The sequence below is a fragment of the Cupressus sempervirens genome, chromosome 9, assembly GCF_028749045.1.
Source record: "Cupressus sempervirens isolate cs-2001-9-10 chromosome 9, ASM2874904v1, whole genome shotgun sequence".
NCBI lineage: Eukaryota > Viridiplantae > Streptophyta > Pinopsida > Cupressales > Cupressaceae > Cupressus > Cupressus sempervirens.
This window is the reverse complement of record NC_143126.1, coordinates 310,284,340-310,310,924: the sequence shown is the minus strand read 5'-3', so window position 1 is coordinate 310,310,924 and position 26,585 is coordinate 310,284,340.

Here is a 26,585-nt window from a genome sequence, read left to right as displayed (position 1 = left end):
ACTCTCTCACTAATATCTCACTAGTTGACATAGATCATGGTATAGCTAGGATAACATTTTGTGACCCCATGAGAATACATTCCCCTCACTCTCCATCCTCCATATAACATGGGTAAGATGTGTGGAAAACATGGTTCCCTTTGAGTTGAGTAACACAACCAAGGATACTATACCTAGCATCACTCTCTATACCAAAGGTGTAGGGCCTAATAGTATGGATGATATGTGTCATGCCCAAACTAAGAGGGAAAAATCAAAATTATGATGTTGATTAGATACTTTCAATTAATCTAAACTCAAATACATTACATTGTCTTTTAAATTAATAGGATCTTATTGTTGAAGGTTAATGTAGAGAACCTGTACTAAAACTTCCACCTCAATCATATCAAACTTAGAGCACGTTTAAATTATTAGTTATTTTTAATTAAAAAAAAAATACAATTAAAGAAAATTTAAAAAGAAACCTAAACTATCTAAATCTAATATCTATACTTAAATAAATTAAAACTGACTTCTCTTAAATTCATTTGAATTATCAAAACAAGAACTCATTAAAAGGCGTATCGCATTTATCCATACACCTATATAAACTATGCTTAATTTAACTTTACTCTAATCTCCATTTTATTTAAATCTATGATGCTTTTAAAGTTAAGCATTTCTAACATATTAACAATATAATTTACACTTAAATTGACTACCATTGAATAATTCGGCTATCTTAAAATTTAAAACTTATCACAATAAAACATACTGACACTAACTATACTTAATAAAACTAAATACATTTATAAATTTAAAAATTATTCTAAATTAACGATGGCATTAATAATATAACGAAAATTGAATAAATAAAAAATCTAAACTAGATTTCATTAGTAAAAAGAAACTTACTAACCTAAACTAAACTACTGAACAACTTAATCAGTAACTAATCTTTTTTTTATCCAAAACTTTAAGATAATAAAACAAACTAACCATTTAAAATTATAATTAATAATATATAAAATAAACTAACTAAACTAACATGCTAGAATTTAAATAACTTAAAATTTAAATTAATTAAGCTAATTACTAAAACAACTTACAAACTAAAATTTATATATAAAAAGAGCATTAAAAGTAAAACTAACTATCATACAAACTAACCTACTAACTCTTAAAACTAACTATCTCTAATCCCCAAACTCCCCTACACCTACACTTCCCTTGCGTTTTCCAACACTTCCCTTGCATTTTCCCAAACTACTGACGTCGCGTCAGTACTGATTCGCAAGGACAGGAGCACAAGTCTCATTAAGAGACATGACATGCCCAAGGCTAAAGCCATTCAAAAGGAAACAAAAAAACATGTGAGCGCTGGAAGAAGAATGGTGGGGGGGGGGGGGGGGGGGAAATCTTAAAACAAGTTTTCTTTAAAACATAAATTAAGTGAGCGCTTCCAAAAGTAGTTGGGGATGGGATGTGATGACAGGTGATGTCACCCTCCCATCATAGCAAATTGACTTTGCTAAAAAAAAAACAATTAAAAATAACCAACCAAAAAGTTGACGCCCAAGGGGACTAGAGTAAGAATTTAAGGCATAAAGTTAATTTGGTAGATGATAGATATTTAGGATATTTAAGTTATAAAGGTTTAATAACTTATGCATTTTATTAGATATCATTTATATATATATTGTTTTATTTTTAATTTTAAACACTAATAGATTCTTAGAATATTCTCTGTTACAAAATAAGAATTACTACATTCTCTCATACAAACTCCAACATCCTGTTGGTGGATTATTTGATAGTTTGTCTACTCTCTCTTGAAACTCAATGTATATTTTTCTTTTGCAACTATATTACCACACTAGGTGTATGCATTCTCTTATAAATTTCTAGTTTATTATTTCCATGGACCTCCAATGGCCATGCATTTCAATGAAACCACATTACATGAAATAACCATCTACGTATTCATTTAACTATCTAATAAAATTGATGGAGCAACATTGGAACAACATAATGACTAAACTAGTCTTAAGGCAATCGAGAAAATAAGAGATCAAAATGATAATGTTCCATTCCTTTTGAAAGGAGTATCAAAATACACAAAGTTATTTCTCTATCATGTTTCAATTTTAGCTTGGATCTCTTGACATAATTCTTCCTACATGTTCTTGCAAATTTATTTTCAACACAATCAACCATGAACTAAATCATTTCAAACTTGATAAAGACACCATGCATTTACATGGATTAGCAACATCTCTCTCTACAGTCCATATGAATAGAGGGATCACCATACATCACAAATTGAATCATGTATAATTGAACATCATGGTTGCATCTTATCTTTGATACACATTCATATGCCAACATAGAATACAAAAATTTTAAGAGAAGTAAATTTACTCAATCACTTATTTTATTATCAACCTGATTCAAGGCTCAGTCAGGAAAGAATCAGGTAGAAAAGCCGGCTTTGTTGCCATATATAATAAGGTTTAAAAAATACAATTTACAATAGGATATCAATCCCAATTTTCAATAATTCTATCAAATTTTCTTCATGATCAAATCAAGGAGTTTGTAATGTCTTCTAAATCTCATTTCAAGAACCATGGGGGACACCAATAACTGATCGAGTGACAACCAAGCAGAACCACATGAACATCAAGCATGCATAATCATACATGGTTTACATAATAAGATTCACAATGAATCAAGACTAGGGAGAGGTGGATTCTTCCAACTGGAGAAGTCAAGCACAACACCAAATCAGATGCCCATTCGGGGCCAATAACCAAGAACTTCTGTTCTTCCATTTAAACTTGCCATACTCATACCAGGTTTGTGCTGACGAGTAGGGGCCCATAACACCCTACCCTTTATCCCACTTCTCATCCTGAGAAGAGACTCTACACAGGTTGGAGTCCAACTAAACAGACCTCTCCCAAAATTGGTCACTTCTGCCCTCTCCTAGGGTGAGTAATACCAAAACACCCATGCAAGGAAACTCAAAATTGCAAACATAAACAAGAAAGGAAAAAAACCAAAATAAAAAGGTTTACAAACCTTCCCAACATACCCACAACCATACAACAGTAAAACAACCACAAGGTAACAAGAACATGAAACAAAACATAAAAACTGAATAAGGGAGATGGGAGTTTCCCACCTTCTCAAAGAGGTAATGGCAATGAACAAATTTGAGTAGAGTATCCCTCCTTCCTTCAAGCTTCAAGAAATCTTCTCTAAATGTAGAGATTGGGTAACCAAACCACTAGACCAAGGAAGGCCTCTAAATAAGCCTCCAACTCAACCACCCAAAAGGAGCAATAACTATTTCCACCCACTAGCCACACTAGAAACTCCTAACTCAACCTACACCATGGTTAAACTCTAAAAGGAGGTGGGGTAAGACAACTCATGACAACCACTTGCAATTTTCGCACAAAGGCAAAAAGGGACTTTTTGAGTGCCCTCAAAAGTCAAAGCTAGGGGCTTAGGGGTTGGAAAAGACCCCTAACCCATACCCACACCCATAGGTTAGAAAAAAAACATGTTTTAAAGCCTTAGGGAAGGGGTTAGAGACAAAATAAAATCTAGAAATAAAATAGGTCCATCTAACAATTCTAACTAGCAAATAAAGCACATAACATTTTTACGAGTGTCAAGCGACACTGGAAAAGCATAATTACGAACAATAGGGTTTCCAAATTTTAGCACATGGAGATTAGTTTTGTTCTGCCGTAGGGTTTCTCGGCTAAATATCTGCACACTCATTGCACACATCAGTAGTCCCGTAAAATCACATGTATATAAACGTATATGTATCAAAAATTTTCAAAATTTAAAACATACATTAATAAAGTTTCTTCTCCCTTCATAATTCTTAACCATTTGAAATATCGTAAATCAAATCTCAATCCTACATCTACTGATTTCGTCAGCATACATATACATGAACATTAAATGACAATCATCAAATATATCTGAAAATCACATCACACAACATGAAATAATAAAATATGTTCTAAGCATCAGATAATGTCTCGACATCTCGAGTTGCGAATAATAAAATAAGAGTAAAATATCACTATGCTACGATGGGTCGGGGTGAGGCCTCACAATATGACATGATCTAATTGGGTTTACATCTGTGGAGCCTATCCCAAGCAATACTCCTTGTCTATAAGGATCTCCTTATAGACATATTGTTCTCTAGGTCTAATTGTCTCATCTCAGACTGGAAGCCACAAGATCTCGAAGACATCGTCTAATGTAACTATAATCTCTCCTAAGAGAAGATGGAAGGAGCATGTATCCTCATCCCACCTCTATTAGAGCTTATAGCATGGCTTAATGTATTTTTGATCTATGGTGAGACTAATATCTAGTACAGTCCTACGTCTCTTAGTAGTTGTGCCTCCTCTTCACCAAGATTAGATAATGTCTCTTTGATGATCACAAGAAAATCTCCAAAAGGATGCTTTCAGAGATGGACCATGTCCTGTAAGCACAAAAAAGCATCATATTATTATTCTACATCATCAAATTTGTAAATTCAACTTGACTAGGTCAAGGTCGACCTCACTTAGGTCAAGGTCAACCTTACTGGGTCAAGGTCAACCTTTCTAGGTCAAGGTTGACCTTTTTGGGTCAAGGATAACCTCATCCTAGAATAGTTGGAGATCTTCTAGTTTATGTCAACCTTCCTTGGTCAAGGTTGACATTAATGGGTTAGGGTGGATTGTTAAGGGTTAGGGTCAACCTTGCCTACATAAATCAAATATTTGCAAAGTACAAAAACAAACAACAACAAACTCACATTAGGAAGTGACCATCTGATAGCTAAGCACTATTTTGGAAGCTCCATGCATGTCACTCAAAGTTATTCTCTCCTTGCAATCTTGCTTCCTCTTTTCAAATCTAAAAAAGGTAAGAATGAGTAAGTATGACTTCCTTTTCATTATTTATGGTTTCTTTTAGGGTTTACTCATGGTAAACTTAGATTCTCTTTTTTATGCATTTAGATAGACATACACTCTTTTCCTTATAACTTGAGTCCAATAACTCTATTTTTAGTGTTGTTAGTGGTGTTTGAATTATGATTCAGATACCTAACTCCTTGATTAGTTTAAGAATGGTAATAATCCTTTAAGGTGGTTTAAGAAAGATATTTTCAACAAATTACATATCTAGTATAGAGTTATTCTTATCACACCATTTCACTCATCAAAAATAGAAAGACAAAATAAGAGGGCATAAGGGGCTTTATTCACTTCTCAAGTGTCATTTAGTAAGCTTTAGGTGATTTATGTATTTTCATTAATTTTTTGTGTTTTAGGTTCTAACATTTTTTTGTAGGATCTCTACATCAAGGACTTGGCTATATCCTTTTTATTTACTATGATGCTTTCTTACTTTATCTTGCATATTCATGTAGTATCATATCTAAGATAAAGTGGGGGATAAATATATCATCTTAAAATGGAAGAACTTACATCTTGGTAGGTTTAGGACCCTCTTTTAGTATATTTATCATGATATATTTGTATTTAGGTTGAATTCTACACTTGATTCCTTCGTTCTAGGTAAAATCAGGGTTAGGATTTCAAAGATTTTTCTTAATTTCCCTCCTTTATGGCTCTATATTCTAGGTAGGACTTAGGAATAGGTCCTCCTATCCTTAATCCTATTCATTATAGGATTTTGTGCTCATTCCTAGACCTCAATTCTATTCTGATATCATTTCTAGGGTTTAGGACATCCTCAAGATCTCCTATTTTCTACTCTAGCTAGGTCTGGATGCCTAGGTCAACCCTGAACTAGGGAAAGGTCAACCAAATTGAAGCTGACCTAGGTTAGGGTCGAGGTCAGCCCTAACCTAGGTTAGGGTCAACATCATCCTTGACCTTCTTTGAGATTTGATCCCCCTTTTCAAATTTTGGTCCCAGATGACCCTGAAATCAATGTCAAGCTTTCAGATCTAAATGTGGAAGGGTATTAATTTGATATTCATTTATTTATTTTCCCTCCTTAGGTGGTTATTGTTATTGGACCATAATTTGAGGTGAAATTTGAATTATGGGTCCTCACATTAATTTAGGAGCCTCACCTTGAAGCCTCTATATAAAGACTCTCATTTACATCCATTTACAACTAGAATAAAGAGATAACACAAGAACAAGATGATGGTACAAAAATGAAAGATTTTAAGAGGATGATATAGAAGATCAAGCTATTGTGCATATCAAGCATCTTTATGAATATATCATTGTGAATTTCTATTTGGAGCAAGAGAGATCCAATCTTCCTTGATCCACCATTATAAATATTCAAGCATTCAAAGAAATAATCATTGGGTAGCAATAACAAATTATGAGTTTGGCAAGAGTACTTTAGCCTTGGGGGCTTGGTATTCTTGCTTGTCTTATTCAAATCTATGCATTGCTTTCTCATATTTATATATATTCATGCTAGGGTTTTGATCTAGTGGATTAGATCTTGGCATTACACATTTAATACACACACATATTCTATTATATCTAGTTATCCATGGAGGTGGAAATCACCAAAATAAGGGTTTGACTAAGGAAAAACCCTATATAGCCACCCCCAAACCCTATTTTTAGATATATTCAAGTGTTGTTTTGAGAATTAGAGTACAAATTTGGATACTCTTTTTGGAAAACTTTCAAGATCCATGGAAATTATTTTCATTGGATTAGTACAGGTCAAGATCAAATATTTGGGGTACAATTGTGCCCTAGGGTAAGATTGTGCCTTGCTATCTAGGTAAAGGCCAACCTACCCTTAGAAGAATAATTTTGTTTTGGGTTTTCTCCATCTTGACATTTCCAATCTAGAGAAGGTTGCATAATTTCTAGAAATTGTGCACATGCATTAGAAAATAGGTATTCTAGATTGGTTATATTTTGAGGTATGTATCCTATCTTGTGTAATTTTAAGAATTTCTATTACCTATACCATATCAACTCTATAATAATATATGAATAGTGGTGAATGATAGAGGAATTATTAAAGATCTATTTTTACCCTATTTAGTTAGACTTTGAAAAGACAATTTGATTGTTTACATTATGAATACATGATAAAAGACTCCTCAAGTTTGATCGAGGAACACAAAAAAAGTTTAAAAAACTTGAAGTTTATGCCAAGTAATGCTAGTGTCAACCAAGCCATAGTAAGTGTCAAGTGAAATTTTAGTGTCAACTAAGCATTAGTATGAACTAAAAAAATAGTGTTAATGTTTAGCTAGAAGCTCTATAGTGGCTAAGTAGAACAACAATGACAGAGTATTAGAACTTAGTGTTGCCTCTGAAATAATATTTTGAATACATATGAGAAATCATGATTTCTAGATAACTCAGTTGATATCTTGGGATATAGAAAGCATGTTGAAGATAAGATTGATGAGTTGGATCATTTAATTCAAGGCAATGATTGTAAGAATTTTCCTTAGGGTAAAATCACCAAAGATCAAGAAGCTCAAGCACTAGTAAAATATGACCCAATAAAGGATGATCTAAATAATAATATGAAATTGAATTGATGTACATATACACTAGGAGTGCTTAAATATAAAGGCCTCTAGATTGACTAGAAGTCAGTAAAGTGATAAGTCTCACAACTAAGCACATGTCCACTAAGAGTGGATTATCCTCCATTGAGCATAGAAGTTAGTGCGATGATGAGAGGATAAGCTTACATAGGTGGGGAATGTAGAAAGATGTTGTAGAAACCATGTGATTAATTATAGTGCAAACAACTATGTTTTTACATGAAAACTCAGATGATTATGCAAACTCCTGTGTTGTAGACTTCATGTGCTAAATTAGAGATGCTAATTCTTGTGTTGTCAACAACACAACTCATATGAGTACCCATACTCCTAGGTGTCTAACTAATAAATAATAAAATAATGCATTAACCTAAGTAAACTTAAGTAAAGTGTAATAATAATTAATTATTTACACTAACACCCCCCTTAAGTGAAACTTAGGGGAATGCACTTAAGCTTACAAAAGCTATAATGAAAATGCATGATGGGTTCCAGCTACTAGGTAATGTTAGGTACCTAAGTGCAAATGCAATGCAATCTCTCTAAAAATAGAGAAAGAGGGAAAAACTCATGGGAAAACCCTCCCCCAAAAAGAGAGATGAAAAAAAAAGATGCATGGATGAACGGTAATTAAGACCCCCCATTACAACATACATCATGTATATATAATAGAGAACTATGAGAAGAACACAATCCTAGAAGAGGAAAAGGTCCCCCCAATAAGAGAGAAGAAGAAGAAGAAGAAAGGAGACAAGGTAGTCCCCTCCCCAAATGTAGAGTGCAAATTAGTGATAATTTCTCCAAGATGATTGTAGAAGCTGATCCATGACTACTGAATAATGTTCCTCCCCTTAGGAAGAAACAATGTCATAGGTACATATGAGATGCTTTCCCAATTTGTAGAAAGAACCTTGAAGATAAATGGTGTCTCTAAAACCTACTCAATTGTTTTTGTGTCAATACTAAACATTACCCCTTCCAATACTACTGAAAAGAACAAGTTCAAATCTAGCAAGGATTGATGTAGAACATATCCCAAAGAACCAACCATCTCCTCAGATGATAAGAGACCTCCTGCAACTATTGTAAATAAGGATCCATAATCATATCAACCTTGTAAGATTGATCATGTAGAGAATGGATAAGAGGGCCAGAGTATTCCCTCACAACAACTAAAGAAGGGTCTTCTTCATCAAAGAGAAGATGTATATCATCAATGATGTCTCCCAAATCTACTATGTAGGACTCTACAAACAAACCTAAAATATCTATCATGTAGTCATCCCCTGATTCTAGAACTAAAAGAAAAGGTGTACCCAACTATACTGAATTACATGGACCTATCAATATAGAAATGTATGCATGTGGAATTTTATGATGTTCTGACCTCATTCTGCATCTATCAATAGGATCCCCCATATCTAAACCTATTGAATCACTATCACTATTGTCATTATCAGTTCCCATAATGTATGAAGTATGGAGAGGATTAGAGGATAAGCTAGGTGAACTTTCCTCAAAGTGAACATTCCTCTCTATGAATATCTCATGAGTCTCATGATCCATAAGTCTATATGCCTTAACATTATGTTCATATCCAATGAAAGTATAAGGCCTTGGTGGTGGTGCCTTGCATTCCCTTGAAGATATGTGTGCCCATGCTGGACAACCAAAAACTCTAAAGTTTTTTACAACTAGTTTTCTTTTGCACCATGCCTCAAAAGGAGTCATTTCATCTAAGACATTATAAGGAGACCCATTAAGGATGTGATTGGAATTTCTTATAGCTTCGACTTCAAGTGATGGGTCAAGAGACTTAATTTGAATCATGCAACTTTACATTGACTTAAGAGTTCTAATCCTCATTGTTGCAACACTTGTCTTTTGTGGACTAAATTCTACTAGATTCTAAAGATCAATACCCTCAAGTTCACATATCTACTTTCATTGTCCATATGAAGAACCTTGATGGGTTTACTTGATTACTTCTCAAAATGACTCTTGAAGGCTAGAAAATCATCAAACACTTCATTCTTGTGATTAAGAAAGTAGACCCGTGTGTAGCATGAAAATTCATCAATGAAAGTGAGGACATAATGACCCTTGCTAACTAATGCAAATGAAAAAGGGCCTACTAGAACTGTGTGAACCAAATCAAGAAAAAATGATGCTCTCCAAGACTTCCCTTTGTCAAACTTCTCTTCTAGACACATATCCATTGAACAATTTGAACATTCACCCTTAGAAAAGTTGATTATAGGTAAACCCTTGACCATATTTTTAAAGCTAAGTTGATGAAGATAGTAGAAGGCAAGATGTTCATACCACTGATGCCATAATTTACTTTGTGATTGTGAATATGTCAACAAGGAATATGAAGTAGATTTAGGCACAAAGCGGGAGAAAGAATAAAGACTTGTGTCATGATTAGCTTTACCCACTGCAACCAATGAATAATACTTAAGATTTCACACCATTACTGAATCAAGAAGGAACTAAACTTTATTGCTACCTCCATAGTGAGTGATTTGGTAAATTGAAAAGAGATTAGTAATAGGGTTAGGAACATAGAGAATGTCTTTGAACTCTCCATTTTCCATCTAAACTTGTCCTTTCCCTTCAACTTCCACTTGTGTATCATTCCCTAGAAATGTGTGAGGTACCTTAGATTGCTTCAATGAAGAAAAGCATCCTTTTAAAGAACCCATATGATATGAGGAACCTGAGTCAAGAATTCATTCCCCTAAAGAACTTGATCTTGCCATAAATTATTGCCCTTTCCCTATGAAGTGGATGGATTTGAATCCTTGGAAGCATTTGGCACATTAATTTTGTTCTTCCTAAGTAAGTTTTCCAACTCATCTATTCTCTTAGTCTTGCAATGATTCTCATCATGATTCAATTTCTTGCAATATGCACAAAATAGTTTATCTTTCTTGTTTATCTTTCCCTTCTTGTTGCAAGAAGAATTACCCCATTGTGAGGAGGAATATTGTTGTGTCTCTGATTGTGATTTTGGATTCCACTACTTTTTCTTGCTATTGGTAGAACTTGTTCAACCTTGATTTGATTGGTTCTCATTACTAGCCACCAATGCTAAAGACTTGGATGAATTGAGAATTCCCATATCTATCAACTTGGATTGTTCCAACATCAACATTTCTATAAATGTATCAAATGTAGGCTTAGTGAAGGTACTTCCCATGGTCAAATTGTAAGTGTTTTAACTCAAAAAAAAAGATGCATACTCTGAAGGTAGCCTCTTCAAGATGTGATGAACCAATCTATCATCCTTCATGGGATTACCACAATCTTTAAGTAGTGATCTCAATTCATTGGCTTTATTGACATAGTCTTGAATTGCGTCAAAATTCTTAGGATCCAATAGATGTAGATCATCTTCAATTTGGAATCCATTTTCCTCATCCACCTTACCATACACCCCTTCAAGTTTTTCCCAAGCACCGTTGGCATCCTTAAAGTTGGAAATGTGGAAGAAGAGATCTCTATAAACACAACTCCTAATTTCCTAAAGCCTGATTATCTTTAACTTTCAAATCAGCTTGTGCATCAACATCAGTGGGTTTTACTATTGTACCATCAACATATATATATATATTTAAACCTTTTTCCATTAGTCTACTCCATACAATATCTTTCCATGTAGTATAATTGTGTGAAGTTAAAAGTGGAGTTTTAGGTGAACCCATGATGCAAAAATTTAAAAGAGCACAAGAGAGAAAGAGAAACACAAGAACACAAGACACAACCCCTCTATTCACTCAATCAAAGAACCCCCCAAAAATGATGATTTTGACACTTTATATATAGTGCATTTTCAATAGGCCACTTGTCAAAATGGATAAAAGTGGGCTTCTAATTTTGCTATTTACAACTTCCTTTTGGAGTTCAAATCTGGTACTAAGCAATGTAGCTAGAATGTACAACAATTTTGAAATTTTAGCAAAATAATACAATGCAAAAAAGGACCTATTTCTAAAAGTGGTATTTCTATCCACACAAGCCTATAATCTGATTGTAGATATGGAAAGTAGACAAAAAAAATGCACTTTCAAAAAAATGAAACTTGAAAATGTGTCTAGATGAGCTCGAACTAAGCCTTTGAGGTTGCAAAAATTGGGATTTATAATTTGAAGAAAAATTTAGGAAAAAAGATCTCAAAGATCCTATACTAATGTGTAGATCACAAAATTCTACCCCAAAACAAACAAAAATTGCTTTGAAAAAGGAGTCTGATGAGGGAGATATCACTATTTGAAAATCACCTCTGTAATTATTTTTCTTGAATCACCATTGTCACACCTCCAAAAATCAATTGAATCTAGATTTCACCTAAGATGTCCAATTTTGATGAAACAAAAGACAATTTGGGGGTTTTTTGACTTTCTAAATATGATGCCAATATCTAATTTGTACTAACAAGCTCCAATCTTTACCTATAAAAAATCTCTCCCACTAGCCTAAAAGGCCAATTTTTTTTTGTAGAATATTGGAAATAAAATGCAAATAAAAAAATAAAAAATGCAGAGATACAAAATATTCAGATCTTAAAAATTAATTGCATAGATTTAAAAGGATCATACCAATTTCTCAAATCGGGCCTTCGGATTCCTGTTTGCAAATTTTTTTGCCGTAGATTTGACTATGGCTTAGGGTAGGAAAATTTATAATTAAAATTCACTAAATTGATCCTCTAGATGCAATGGTGAGGTTTGCTTTGGCTCTAGACACTGAATAATTATAGATACTCTAGATCTAAATCATGGTCCTCAGAGAGGTGAAGCAAAAATGGTCTCCAATGGCTATGTGAAGAGAAGCTCCCTTAGCTCTAATACCATGTAAGAATTTTTCTTAGGGAAAAATCATCCAAGATCAAGAAGCTCAAGTACTAGCACAATATGGACCAATAAAGTATGATTAGAATTACAACATGAAATTGAATTGATGTACATACACACTAGGAGTGGTTGAATATAAAGGCCTCTAGAGTGACTAGGAGTTAGCAAAGTGATAAGTCTCACAACTAAGCACATGTCCAATAAGAGTGGATTATCCTCCATTGAGCATAGAAGTTAATGCGATGATGAGAGGATAAGCTTACATAGGTGTCTCACATAAAAATATGTTGTAGACACCATGTGCTTAATTAGAGTGCGAACAAATATGTTGTCTACATGAAAACTCAGATGATTATGCAAACTCCTGTGTTGTAGACACCATGTGCTAAATTAGAGATGCTAACTCCTATGTTGACGACAAGATAACTCATATGAGTATGCATACTCCTAAGTCTCTAACTAATAAATAATAAAATAATGCATTAACCTAAGTAAATTTAAGTAAAGTGTAATAATAATTAATTATTTACACTATCCAGGATTAGGTAAGATACCTAATGAAAAAATTTGATGAGAAATTTCTAGAAATGAAAGAAAAGAAAGAGATGGAAAGGAATGGTGATTAGATACAATGAATCTATTTGATTGAATCATAAACCCTAAGATCTACGATAATCATGAAAATGGAAAAATGTCTAGAATTACATATTTAAGGAGCCATAAAGAAAAACTTTAAAGAGAAGTGGAGAAGAGCACGAATGAGACATGTAGAGAAGAGAATAGAATAGAGAAGTTATGCATGTGTGAGAGATTTCTAGTAAGATGGAACAATGCTACTAACATTGATAAGCTAATATAAGAAAAAGACTTAACATTTTTATGAAAAGAAGTGTGAATTCTTGAAGGACTACTAAGCAAATCAAGATGAGAGGTGACAAGGAAAACTTATCAAAGAATCAACACATGAACTGAATAGAGATTTGAAACTACAAAAGTGAGTTCTAATCATACATATAAAACCCTACTATTTTCTTTCTAATCATTGTAAATAGTTTATATTGAAACCTTTTAATCAAAGGTTGACCTAATAGTTATTAAGGACTTGATAGTCTGTATAAATCCTATAGCTGGGTGATATTCTAATGGAATTTTCTAAAGTCCTCTAACAAGAAAACTCCTAATAGGGTGATTAAATCCTCTAATTAGGTCACATTTAATATTGTGTATTGTAACCTTTAATAGGGTTGGTTCCTAACAGAGCTCACTTCAAAAAAGTGAAAAAGTGGTCACATGTTGCTGGTGATTTTTTCGACATTGAGTTTCCACATTAAATCCTAGTGTTGAACTTGTGTTGAATGTTTTATGGTGTTTTACATTTCAAATGTTTACATTTAGCAAGTTTTTTATGTTAGGGTAGTGAACTATTAGTTGATATTGTTATTAAGATATCAATAGAGACTAAGCTACAATAGGATAAATAGAACATAAAAGTTTGTTTGTTTGTTCAATTGGTACATAAGGACCTTGAGTAACTTATTCACCCCCCCTCTCAATTATTCTAAACATTCTATAAATTGGTATCTGAGCTCAATTTCTTATATAGAGAAGTTTTAAGTTACTTGAAGCTAAAGATCATGACTCACAGAAGGGAGGTACCAAAGTTGAACAAGGAGAAATTTATTGCATGGAAAATATTGATAAAGTTACACATATCCAATATTAGTAATGTTGCAATAAAATTTGTGGACAATGAATATGTGAAGATAAAAATTGTTCCTTTGACTTCTCAACAATTGAAAGAAAAGAAAGAACACAATCAAGTAATGTTGGAGATTGCTTTAGCCTTTAGCTATGCCAAGTTTGATGACATAAAAGAATATGATAGTACACAAAAAATGTGGGACAAACTGAAGACCATATATGGAGGAGATGACAATGTCTTAAGAGCCAAATTAGAGAGCCTAAGAGGTAAATTTGATGAAATGAAAATGATGGAAGGTGAGAACATAGTACAATACTGCACAAGAATCAAGGAAGATGTCAATTTTATTCGAGGCATAAATGTAGAAATTAAAGATCAAACAATGATAAGAAAGGTATTGAGAACTCTTCTTGCTATATATGCTTAGGGTTGCTACAATATAAGAGATGAGATGTACTCTAGGTAAAAAATTGACTTTGGAAGGTGTAATTGGTAGACTCAATTCTTTTGAGATGTTTAATTTTGATAACTACACACCTGCTACTATTGAATATGCTTTTAAGTCACAATTGGTTCTTAGTAAAAGAAAAGGAAAACATGTGAAGAGTGACCGTGACACTTCTGATGATGAGCTTGATGAACTTGAAGCACTTATTACAAAAATATTTGGAAGACGCAAAGGAAAATAAAAAGGTAAACTACTTATTATCTATTTTTCATGCAATAAGGTTGGGCATATTGCTACAAGGTGTCTTGATCAAGAAGACAAGAATGAGAGAAAGGAAATAAAATACAAAGAAGTGATGAACAAGACTACAAGAAGAACAAGGATAAAAAATGTAATACATATTGTTATATTACCAAAGAAGAAACTGACACTAAATCTAAAAGTAATGATGATGAAGTTATCTATGTTTCTATGAAAGAAGATTCTAATGAAGATGATAAAACTCCTTTAATTTCATATGTGAATAGAAGTGATAGATGGATAATTGATAGAGGTTTATATAATAATATGACTGGTGAGAGAAATAAATTTAAGGATATTAGACCATACATGGGTGGCTATGCTAAATTTGGTAATGGCATTCCATGTATTGTGAAAGGTAAAGGTACAATTCAATTGACTAACAAAATTATGTGTGATAATGCATACTGGGTTGAATGACATAACTAAAATCTATTGAGTGTTTCAAAGCTAAAAAAATTAGGGTACATAGGTTCATTCCATATTAGAAAGGCCAAGATATATGATGCTAATAGAAAGCTGATTAGAAGTGGTGATCAGACAAGAGGTAACTTGTTCTATCTAGATTTATCTAATGAGACATGTCTGTTTACACAACAAGAAGATGCTTGGTTATGGTATAAAAGGTTATTCCATGTCAAATTTGACAATTTGCTAAACATTATCAAAATTAAGAAAGTAAGAGTGTTGCCAAAAATAAAAAGGCCTAAAAATGCTGTGTAAACAATGTGAATTGGGAAAAATGACAAAGTCTAGTTTCAAGAGAAAAACATACACATCCAGTGACATTTTGGAATTAGCTCATACTAACTTATGTGAACCCATTGATATTCAAAGATATTGTAAAGATAAATATTTCATTCTATGTGTTGATGATTACTCTAGAATAATGATTATGATGTTTTTCAAAGCTAAATCTGATACTTTTCAGTTATTTAAGTGGTATTTGGCTAGAGTTGAAAATAAATAAGGAAGATTCTAAAGTGTCTAAGATCTAACAGAGGTGGTGAATTCATTTCCAATGAGTTTAGCACATTCTGCAATGATAGAGGAATTAAAATCTAGATGTCAGCACCAAGGACCCCTCTTCAGAATGAGATAGCTGAAAAGAGAAACAAATCAATAATGGACTATGCTATAACACTAATGATGGAGAATAATTTATCATAAAAATATTGGAGAGAAGCTATTAGTATTGCTATCTATACCTTAAATAGAGTACAAGTCAAGAAAGTACACATGCTACACCTTTTGAACTATGGTATGATTATGCTCCTAATGTGAAATGTTTTAAAATCTTTGGAAGAAAATTCTATATATTTAAAGACAATAGGAATAGATAGCTTGATGCAAAGAGTGATGAAGGCATATTTCTAGGATATTCCACCAAGATTAAAGCTCACAAGTGTTTAAAATATAATACTAGAAAATTTATGGAAAGTGAAAATGTGAAAGTTGATGAATTCGTAGAAAGAAATGATGTTGAATGTAAGGAAGAACTTGAAGATTATAGTACATTCATATATCTAGATGATGGTCTCCCAATACTCTTACTAAAAAGGAAAATGAAGTTGTAGTTTTCTAATAGACATGGAATGTCGAGGTGCAACAACAGGTTGCCAAGTAGTAGACAAGAAATGCCAAGGTGCAACAATAGGTTACCAAGTAGAAGACAGTGGGTGCCATGAAATAGGCAGAAGATGTCAAGTCACAGATAGGAAATATTGACTGTCAGATAGACAATGTCAAGCATGATAAAATTGAACCAAAACATGAACAAGAAAGAGATAATGAACTTGAGATTATTTTTCAAGATGAACCTATTGAAAAAAGAAGAAGGATACCACCTATGCTAGATAAGTATCTAAGGAGGCATCATAAATATGAACAAACTATTAGAGATGTAGAATCTAGTATTATGACAAGAAAGAGATTCATAAATGATACATGCTTACTTTGTGAATTTGAGTCCAAATTAGTTAAAGATTCTCTAGACAATGAAGATTGGATCCAAGCAATGAATGGAGAAATTGAACACATTAAGAAGAAAAATAGTTGGACCCCAGTACCAAGACCAAAGGAAAAAAAAATGTAATTGGAACAAAATGGGTTTTCAAGAATAAAATAAATGAAAAAGGTAAAGTTACAAGGAACAAGACTAGACTAGTATGCAAAGTATATGCTCAAGAAGGAGTTGACTATGGAGAAAATTTTATTCTTGTAGCAAGACTAGAAGGAGTTAGAACTCTAGTTGCATATTCAACCTATAAAAACTTTAAGATATATCAGGTGGATGTCAAATCTGCATTTTATGAATGGTGCACTTATGAAAGAAGTGTATATAGAACAACTTGAAGGATTTGTGGACCCAAACAAGAATAATATGGTATGTAAATTGAACAAAGCTCTATATGGATTGAAACAAGCTCCAAGAGCATGGTATGAAAGATTCGTAAGAACAATGAGGTACTATTATCTAAAATCTTTGTTGATGACATTATATTTGGAGAAAAAGAAGCATTATGCAAATCACTTGTTGATGAAATGAAGAAGGAATTTGAGATGTCAATGTTTGGTGAAATCAAATTCATTGTTGGCTTGCAAGTATGTCAAATGAAATATGGTATTTTCATTACTCAATCTAAATATATTGTGGAGATACTAAAAACTTTTGGAATGGAAGAATCCAAACAAGTGAGCACACCTGTATCTATAGGATATTAATTATCTAAATGTGATGAATCTTCTAATGTGAAAAAAACACTATACAAACCCATGATTGAAAAATTTCAATATGTTGTTCATAGTAGACCTAATATTGCATTAGTTGTTGTGATAGTTGCTAGATTTTCAACATATCCTAAGGAAACTCATATGATGGTAGTGCAAATAATATTGAGATCTATGAAAGGTACATAAGACTATGGATTGTATTACAAAATAAGTGATAGATTTGAATTAAAGGTATTCACTAACTTTGATTGGGCAGGAAATATTGATGACAAAAAAAGCACTAGTAGAGGTACACTATTTCTAGGATAGAGATTGGTGTCACAAAAAAGAAAGAAATATAACTATATTTCCCAATCAACAACTGAGACCAAGTATGTGGTAGTTGTAGTGAATTTTTCAACATCATGTGAATCAAGAAATTGCTAAAAGGAATGAAGGAGGAGATAAAAAATCTAGTAGTTATCTATTGTGATAACACAAGTGCTATCAATATATCAAAGAATCCTATGATGCACACAAAAACTAAGCACATTGTTATCAAGTATCACTACTTGAGAGAACTAGTTCAAGATAAAGAAGTGAAGTTAGAATATGTACATACCAAATAAAAAATTGCTGACATATTCACTAAAGCATTACCTAAAGATGCTCATGATTATCTTAGAGTTAATCTAGAGGTTATTCCCCTAAGCAAAGAAACTTAATTTACAAAGAGGTATTGCATAAAATGTGTTGATCATAATACCTTACACATTGATGTAGAGAGTTATACTTTAGGAGATTCCTAAGGTAGTAAAGTAAAGTAAAGAAGGAGAAAAACATAACAGATCAGCCATATGCAGATGACAAAATTCAGCCCTAACATGTAATTATCTACATAATCAAGATGTATGAAGGAAATGAAGCCAAGAGAGCTAATGTCTTTGGAATTTTTGTCAAAGAGTGAGAGAATGTCTATAAGATGGAAGAGGGAGCAATTGAAAGTAAAATATTAGATAGTTTTATTGATTAAATGCTAAAGGGAGAATATATACAAAATTCAAGAGGAAGTCTAAACTCAAAACTTAGAGGGAGTTTCTAAAATTACTCATGAAAGTGAAATATTTTGGATTGCATGGTAACAAAGAGGGAGATTGTATTCATAACATATTAGAGGATATTAGATGTTGCAATTAATGCCAAAGAGGGGGATTTTTGGAAACTACAATTGAAATAATTGTTATGTTGTCATTGATGTTAAATCTACCGATTAGACATATTTCTATCTAATCTAAATGTCATATCTATTTGATTGATGAAGTGGATTTGAGAAGTTGCTCATAAAAAATCACTTAGAATAAAGGTTGAGTTATGAAAAGGAAGCTACAATGGGTGCGTGATTGGTTAGACTCTGACAATATAATTTAATTGTTTACATTATGAAGACATGAGAAAATAACATATAAGTTTTATTGAGAAATACAAAAAAAGTTTAAGAAACTTGAATTTTATGCTGATTGATGCAAGTGTCAATTGAGTCATAGTAAGAGCTAAGTGAAATTTTAGTGTTGAGAAAGCAACAATATCGAACAAGAAAATATTGTTGATGCTGAGATAGAAGCTCTATAGTGGCCAAGCAAAATAGTGATGACTGAGTGTCAGAACTTAGTGTTGGCCAAGCAATAATATTTAGAATATGTATGAGAAATCATGATTTCCAGCTGACTCAGTTTATTTCTTTGGATATGGAAAGTGTGTCAAAGATAAGATTGATTAGTTGGATCATTTAATTCAAGGTGAGGATTAGATAAGATACCTAATGGACAAATTCGATGAGAAGTTTCTAGAAATGAAAGAAAAGAATGAGATGAAAAAGAATGGTGATTAGATACAATGAATATGTTGGATCATATCACAACCCATAACATCTATGGTGATCATCAAAATGAGAAAATACTAGGGTTACCTATTTAAAGAGGCATAGAGACAAACTTTAAATAGGAGTGGAGAAAAGTGAAAATGAGACATACAAAGAAGATAACATAATAGAGAAGCTGTACATGTGCGAGAGATTTATAATAAGATGGAACAATACTACTGAGGTTGATAAGATAATTTAAGAAGAAGACTTAATATTTTTGTGAAGAGAAGTGTGAATACTTGAAGGACTGCCAAGCAAATCAAGGACATAGGTGACAAGGAAGGCTTATCAAAGAATCAACACATGAATTGAACATAGATCTGAAATTGCAAATCTGAGTTGTGATCATACAGATTAAATCCTACTATTTTCTTTCTAATCATTGTAAAAAATTTGTATTGATAGCATTTTAATCAAAGGTTGATGAAAGTACACTTTGATACCACTTTATGAAGGGTTCTCCCCTTAATACCATAAACACATAACGTAAACAAAGGAATACCAACAATTTGTAAGAATAAAATATGGGCTTCTTATTGTCACCACAAATGTGGAATTATAGAATTTATAATTACAATAAGATAATCCAGACAGGTTCCTTCATTACAGTAAGATGCAAGACTAAGCTATGAACTATCACCCAGAGCTATCATAGATAATGTTAAGACAATTCTTAAATAAGTAATTTTATGCTGCCTGTGAAGGTTCTAGACACTCAAACTTGATACCTAGGGTTGAAAGACCCTAAAAATACATATATAGTTGGCAATATACATTTTTTATATTTATTTTGAAATTTTTGGTTGACCTGAATTTGGAAGGCCATAACTCTCAAACTATTGATCTGATTGGATATTATAATCACTTTTTGGAAACCCCAACTTCTGATCTACATGCTTGGATCTCCAAACACCAATCCCTCAAGTTTTTGGGCCTCATCTAAAGTTTATATACCAAAAAAAATGTACAATAAATCTATGAATATGCATGATATGAAACTGAGCCTCAACTAGTAGGTTGATATATCTAAGATGAACATCCACCTCTTAGATTAGGACATTCTAAGCTCATATGACTAAATTACTAAGTTTAAAGCCTCCACAAATAATAAATCTACATTAAGAAAACCATTATTCAAATAGCTAAAATGAAATATTTTTGGTTGATGCAAGATTGGTCTTACACCCAAGATGCTCCTACATCAAAGGTTGACCTAACAATCATTAAGGACTTGATAGTTTGTATAAATCCTACAACTAGGTGAAATTTTAGTGGAATGTTCTAAAGTCCTTTGACAAGGCCACTCCTTACAAGGTGATTAAATCCTCTAACTAGGTTACATTTAATAATGTGTATTGTAACCTTTAAAGGGTTGGCTCATAACAAAGCTTACTTCAAAAGAGTGAAAAAGTGGCAACATGTTGCTAGTGGATTTTCCCAAATTGAGTTCCATGTTGAATCCTAGTGTCAAACTTGTGTCGAATGTTTTATGGTGTTCTACATTTCAAATATTTACATTCAAAAAGTTTGTTTTGTTAGGATAATGAGCTATTAGTTAATATTGTTATTAAGATATCAAGAGAGACTGATCTATAACAAGATAAGAAGAACATTAAGGTGTTTAATTGGTACATATGGACCTTGAATAATTGATTCACCCCCAAACTGAGTTATTCTAAATATTCTAATAGTAAGCTACCAATATTTTTCAAGACTAAAGATTCAAGGTTAGAGGAAGAACCTAAATCTATTTCCAATGATAGATAAGTACATTTCTTGGAATTTTAGAGGCTTAGAGTCCCTAGTTAGGAAGTATATTATTAAGAGATTCCCTAGAAAACATTTAGATGTTGACCTTTTAATGTTGCAATAAATAAAACCTACTAATTTTCACTTGGATACTTCTATTAGATGCATATGGAAAGATACCAACTTCTATACCACTAACCATGAGAAAAGTAGGGGTGGGACAAAATACTAATTAGTTATAGACAGAATAATTTTGTCAATGAGTGGGGAATCTCCCCTTTTAATAGAATGTTTTGGATTATAGTGGAAACTTGAGACTTTGAATTTTGTATTTGCTCATTCTATGCTCTAAATGATTGCTGTAGTAGGGCAAAGCTCTAGGATTGGATGTGCTAAATGAAGAACATCCCATGGATTTTTGTACGATATTTCAATATGATAGAGAGACAATAAGAAAAAATAGGAGGTAGTGGATTTGAATGGAATTATGAACAAAGGTTCTTCTAAAATAAGTTAATCAAGAAAATGAACATGTTTGATTCCTTGGCAAGAGAAAAGAACTCTCACAATGGTATATGGTTTACATGGTTTAACTATTAGAAAGCTCAAAAGAGGATCTATAGTAGATTAGACAGATGTTATGCTAACAAATATTTTTTCTCTTTTAATACATCAAAAGAAGGAAACTTTGTTCAATTTTATCCCTATAGCCTTTATTAGAATATATAGTCCATTGATATAACTGAGAAGGGGGAGGGGGTTAATCAGTTATCCAAATAATATCACAAATAATAACTTTAAACAATATTAACCATATGAGTAATGCAAACTAAAACCACAACAAGATACTCATACACAAAAATGATAGATGTATTAACTAGGGAAACCCTTGATTAGAGGGAAAATCCTGATGGGGATGTTACCCACAAGATGATGTACTAATATAAATATTCCTTGTTAGAGGATATACCCTATTAGGAGTCTGTTATAACATTCAATACATATGAGTCCCTATTAGGAGACTTTGAATCAAAGATTCCAACCCTGTTAGGAGTTGTGGAAGATAGTTGGACCTACTACCCAAACAACTTCAAGGATAAGACCAACGAGCTCACTATCCAAATGGTCTCTCTACTAATCCTTGTAGAATCATAGAACTAAATTTTACTTCCTTCCTCTGTCTCTTTCCTATCAACTAGACTTCTTCTTCTTATGATCTTGTAACTAGATCACAAACTACACATCCAATAATCCTTTCGATCACTTACACGCATTCAATCAAAACTCTATCCCTTTTTGCACTTCACAAATATGATGATCTTAACACTTATACACATTTTTCAAATAAGGAAAACATCTTTCCTTTATACCATATCTTCATAATAATTCCTTGATTGCACCTTGAGGCTTTCCCAATTAATTAAAATAATATATATAATTAATTACAATTACAATAGTACTGCCAGCTCACAGTCTATTACAAAACTTTACACATCTAGCTCCAAGTCTTGTACGCTCAGTGACATCATCACCTAACTATGTTCTATCTATAGGCTACTACACATCACCTCATTATATATTGGCTAAAAGATATAGTGCAAACATCATAAACTTCCAAACAGATACTCTATTTCTATGCTACTCACAATAAATCAAACATAATTTCCATACAACTTCAACTCAAACTTCATCCTCTTAACTTTGTCATCAGGATGCTCTTAGGACCATGTAATTTATTGCACACCACCTAACCCTTACTCAGTTAGTATGCAACAAATGATCTCTGACTGCTATTCTTCTAGTGTCTACAAAAAGCATACTATGTTGTCATCAATGAAAAACATAGTCATGAATGCAACATTTCAATATTCTCCAATTCTTAGGATACTCCCCCAAAGTAGTATCATCAACATTCATGCTAACAATCTCCCCCTTTGGCATTGATGCAAACATAGATGAAAAACATCTAAGCTCTAAGAATACCAAACTCTGTGCACTTACATGAATCATTCTATATCTCTCCCCCATTGTTGTCTTAATAGATGCTTCTCTCCCCTTAACTTAGGACATGTTTTTCATGTAAATTTCCTCCCCCATTGATATTAATGTCAAAGATCCAATTTCTATATACCAACTACTAGTCTACTCCACCAAGTCATTAACCAACTCAAGTGTCCAAAGACACTATTCATTACCAAGAGTCAAATTCCAAGATTCCTCAATGACCCTATACATACCAGATACTCCCCCATATAGGAAGCATCATCTAATAGTCTGATCAAATAATAGTGCTCCTTGTCATTGGACTAATGCACTCTCTACATCAACTATTTAGAAGTGGGCAAGGGCATGACCCTAAGCATACCTCTCAAGTACTCAAAAGTATCTTTAGGAAAGGGCTTTGTAAAGATATATGCAATCTTATCCTTATTAAAAAAATACTCCAATATGATCTTTTTTTTTGTTACTTTCTCTCTCAGCACATGATACTTAATAGATATATTCTTTATTTCAATATGCAATACAATATTATTAGACATATTGTACTTGTGTTAACACAGTAAATGATAAAAGGTTCTGCAATCACAATTATGATGTCCTTCAACATCTTATTCATCCACATAAAATGATTACTATTCTTTGTTGCTGCACCATACTCTACCTCAACAATTCTCTTCAAAATATAATATTGCTTCTTGCTCAACCAAGAAACTAATCTTCCTCCAAGAAAGAATGCTCCACCACTGGTGCTTTTTCTATCATCCATATTGCCTACCAAATCAACATCAGTATATGTGCACAAGGTGAAATCATTTAATTTGTCATACCAAATTCCATAGTTAGATATCCCTTTTAGATATCTAAATATTCTCTTTACTACTGCAAATTGATATTCCTTAGGATCATCTTGAAATCTAGCCACTATCCCAACTACATTTTCTATATCTGGTCTTGTGTGAGATAGATACTACAAACCTCCAATCATTGATCTATAATTCTTCTGATCTATTGTAGGAGTCTCATCTTTGCTGGATAATTTATGAACAACTATCATGGGTGTACCAATAGGTTTAAAATTTTCCAAACCAAACCTCTTCAACACAACTTTCAAGTACTTAGGGTACAATTATTATTATTTTGCACAATCTACAATCCTAGAAAGAACTCTATTTCTCTTGTCATGGTCATTTCAAATTCATTCTTCATCTCTTCAAAAAATTTATCACTAGCTTCATCATTGCCTCCAAAAATGATGTCATCAATAAATATTACAATGATCACTAGACCATCTTCAATTTCTTTTAGATACAAGTTACTATAAGCTATACCTTTGGAAAGTCCAAGCTTTTCCAAGTAACTATCCAATATTGCAAACTAGGTTCTTGGTGCTTCCTTCAAACCATAAAGAGCTTTCTTCAAACTATATACCATGTCTTTATCTTCTAATAAGGGAAATCCTTGAGGCTGCTCAATATAGACTTCCTCTTCTAGTTCTCCATTTAGAAATGTTGATTTAACATCCATCTGATAAACCTTAAATTTTTTATTTGTTGCATATGGCAAGAACATCCTTACTACTTCCATTCTTTCTATAGATGCATATGTCTCCTCATAATCAATGCCTTCTTTCTATGAATAACCTTTACAAACAAGTTGATTCTTGTTTCTCACAATGTCTCCTTGCTCATTCATCTTATTCCTAAAAACCCATTCAGTTCCTATCACATTCTTGTCTTTAGGTCTAGGAAACAATTCCCCTATATCATTCTTAATTATCTAATGAAATTCTTCCTTCATTGCTTGGATCCAATGACTATCTTTAATAGCTTCATCTATGCACTTGGGTTCAACTTGAGATATCAAGCATATTTCCTCATTTACTCTATTTCTTGTCATACTACCTTTGTCTTTACTTCCAATTATCTTTTCAGGTGGGTGATTCCTTGTAAGGTTTCTATTAGGAGTAGGAGTTGACATTTCAACTCTTAACCCTTCTCTAGGTTCAGAGCTTTGTCCTCCTCTATGCTCAAAAGTTAGCACATCATTCTGTAACCAATTTTTAGTCTTAAACAAAACTTCAAAATTCTATCTAGCAATTTTTGAGTTATTTTCTTCTTCATCAGAACTATAATCTACCATCTTTTCTTTGGTTCCAAACTTCTCATAAATCTTTACATTTGTGCACTCAACTATTGTCTTAGTTTTATAGTTGAAACATCTATAAGCCTTACTTTTTAAAGAGTAACCAAGAAACATACCTTCATTACTTCTTGGATCAAACTTACTAATGTCATCATCTCTCTCAATATAAAATTTGCTCCCAAATATTCTAAAATATTTGATTGATGGTGAATGTCCAAACTATATCTCATAAGGTCTCTTGTCCATACCTTTTCTAATCTATACTCTATTCAGAGTATATACTATTGTACTAATTCCTGACTGTACTAATTCTCTAGAAGAGCTATTAGTAGGGCTTCTCTTGCTCTCATGTTACATATGAATGGATCTTTCTCTTCTTCACTCCAACCTTCAAGGTTTTCTTCTTTAATGATTTTATTTGAACTTTTTGTCAAGAGACAATATCCTAGACCCATGCACAATAGATGAGTCTTCATCTTTTCCTTCTAACTATCATAGTTGGCCCCCATCAAATCTAGGACTATCCTTTCTAAATAGATTTTCCATCAATCTCCCAAATTTATCAAGCTTATCCTTCAAGGACCTGAAGCTCTGATACCAACTTTTAAAATATATAGTCCATAGATATAACTAAGTTGGGGGGGTGGGGTGGTTGAATCAGTTATCTAGCTAATATCACAAATAATAACTTAAAAAAATCTTAACCATATGAGTACTACAAACTAAAACCATAGCAAGATACTCATACACAATCACACCATATATGTTAACTAGGAAAATCCTTGATCAGAGGGAAAACTCTGATGAGGATGGTATCCAAGATGATGTACTAATATAAATATTCTTTGTTAGAGGATAAACCCTATTAGCAATCTATTATAATTTTTAGTGCATATGAATCCCTGTTAGGAGACTTTGAATCCTTGTTAGGAGATTCCAACCCTATTAGAAGTTGTGGAAGACAAGTGGACCCACTACCCAAACAACTTCAAGGATAAGACCAATGAACTCACTATCCAAATGATCTCTATATTATTCCTTGCAGAATAATATAACTAAATTATACTTCCTTCCTTTTTCTTTTTCCTATCAACTACATCATGAACTACACATCCAATAATCCCTTGGATTGCTTACACATATTCAATCAAAATTTATGTTCCTTTTTGCAC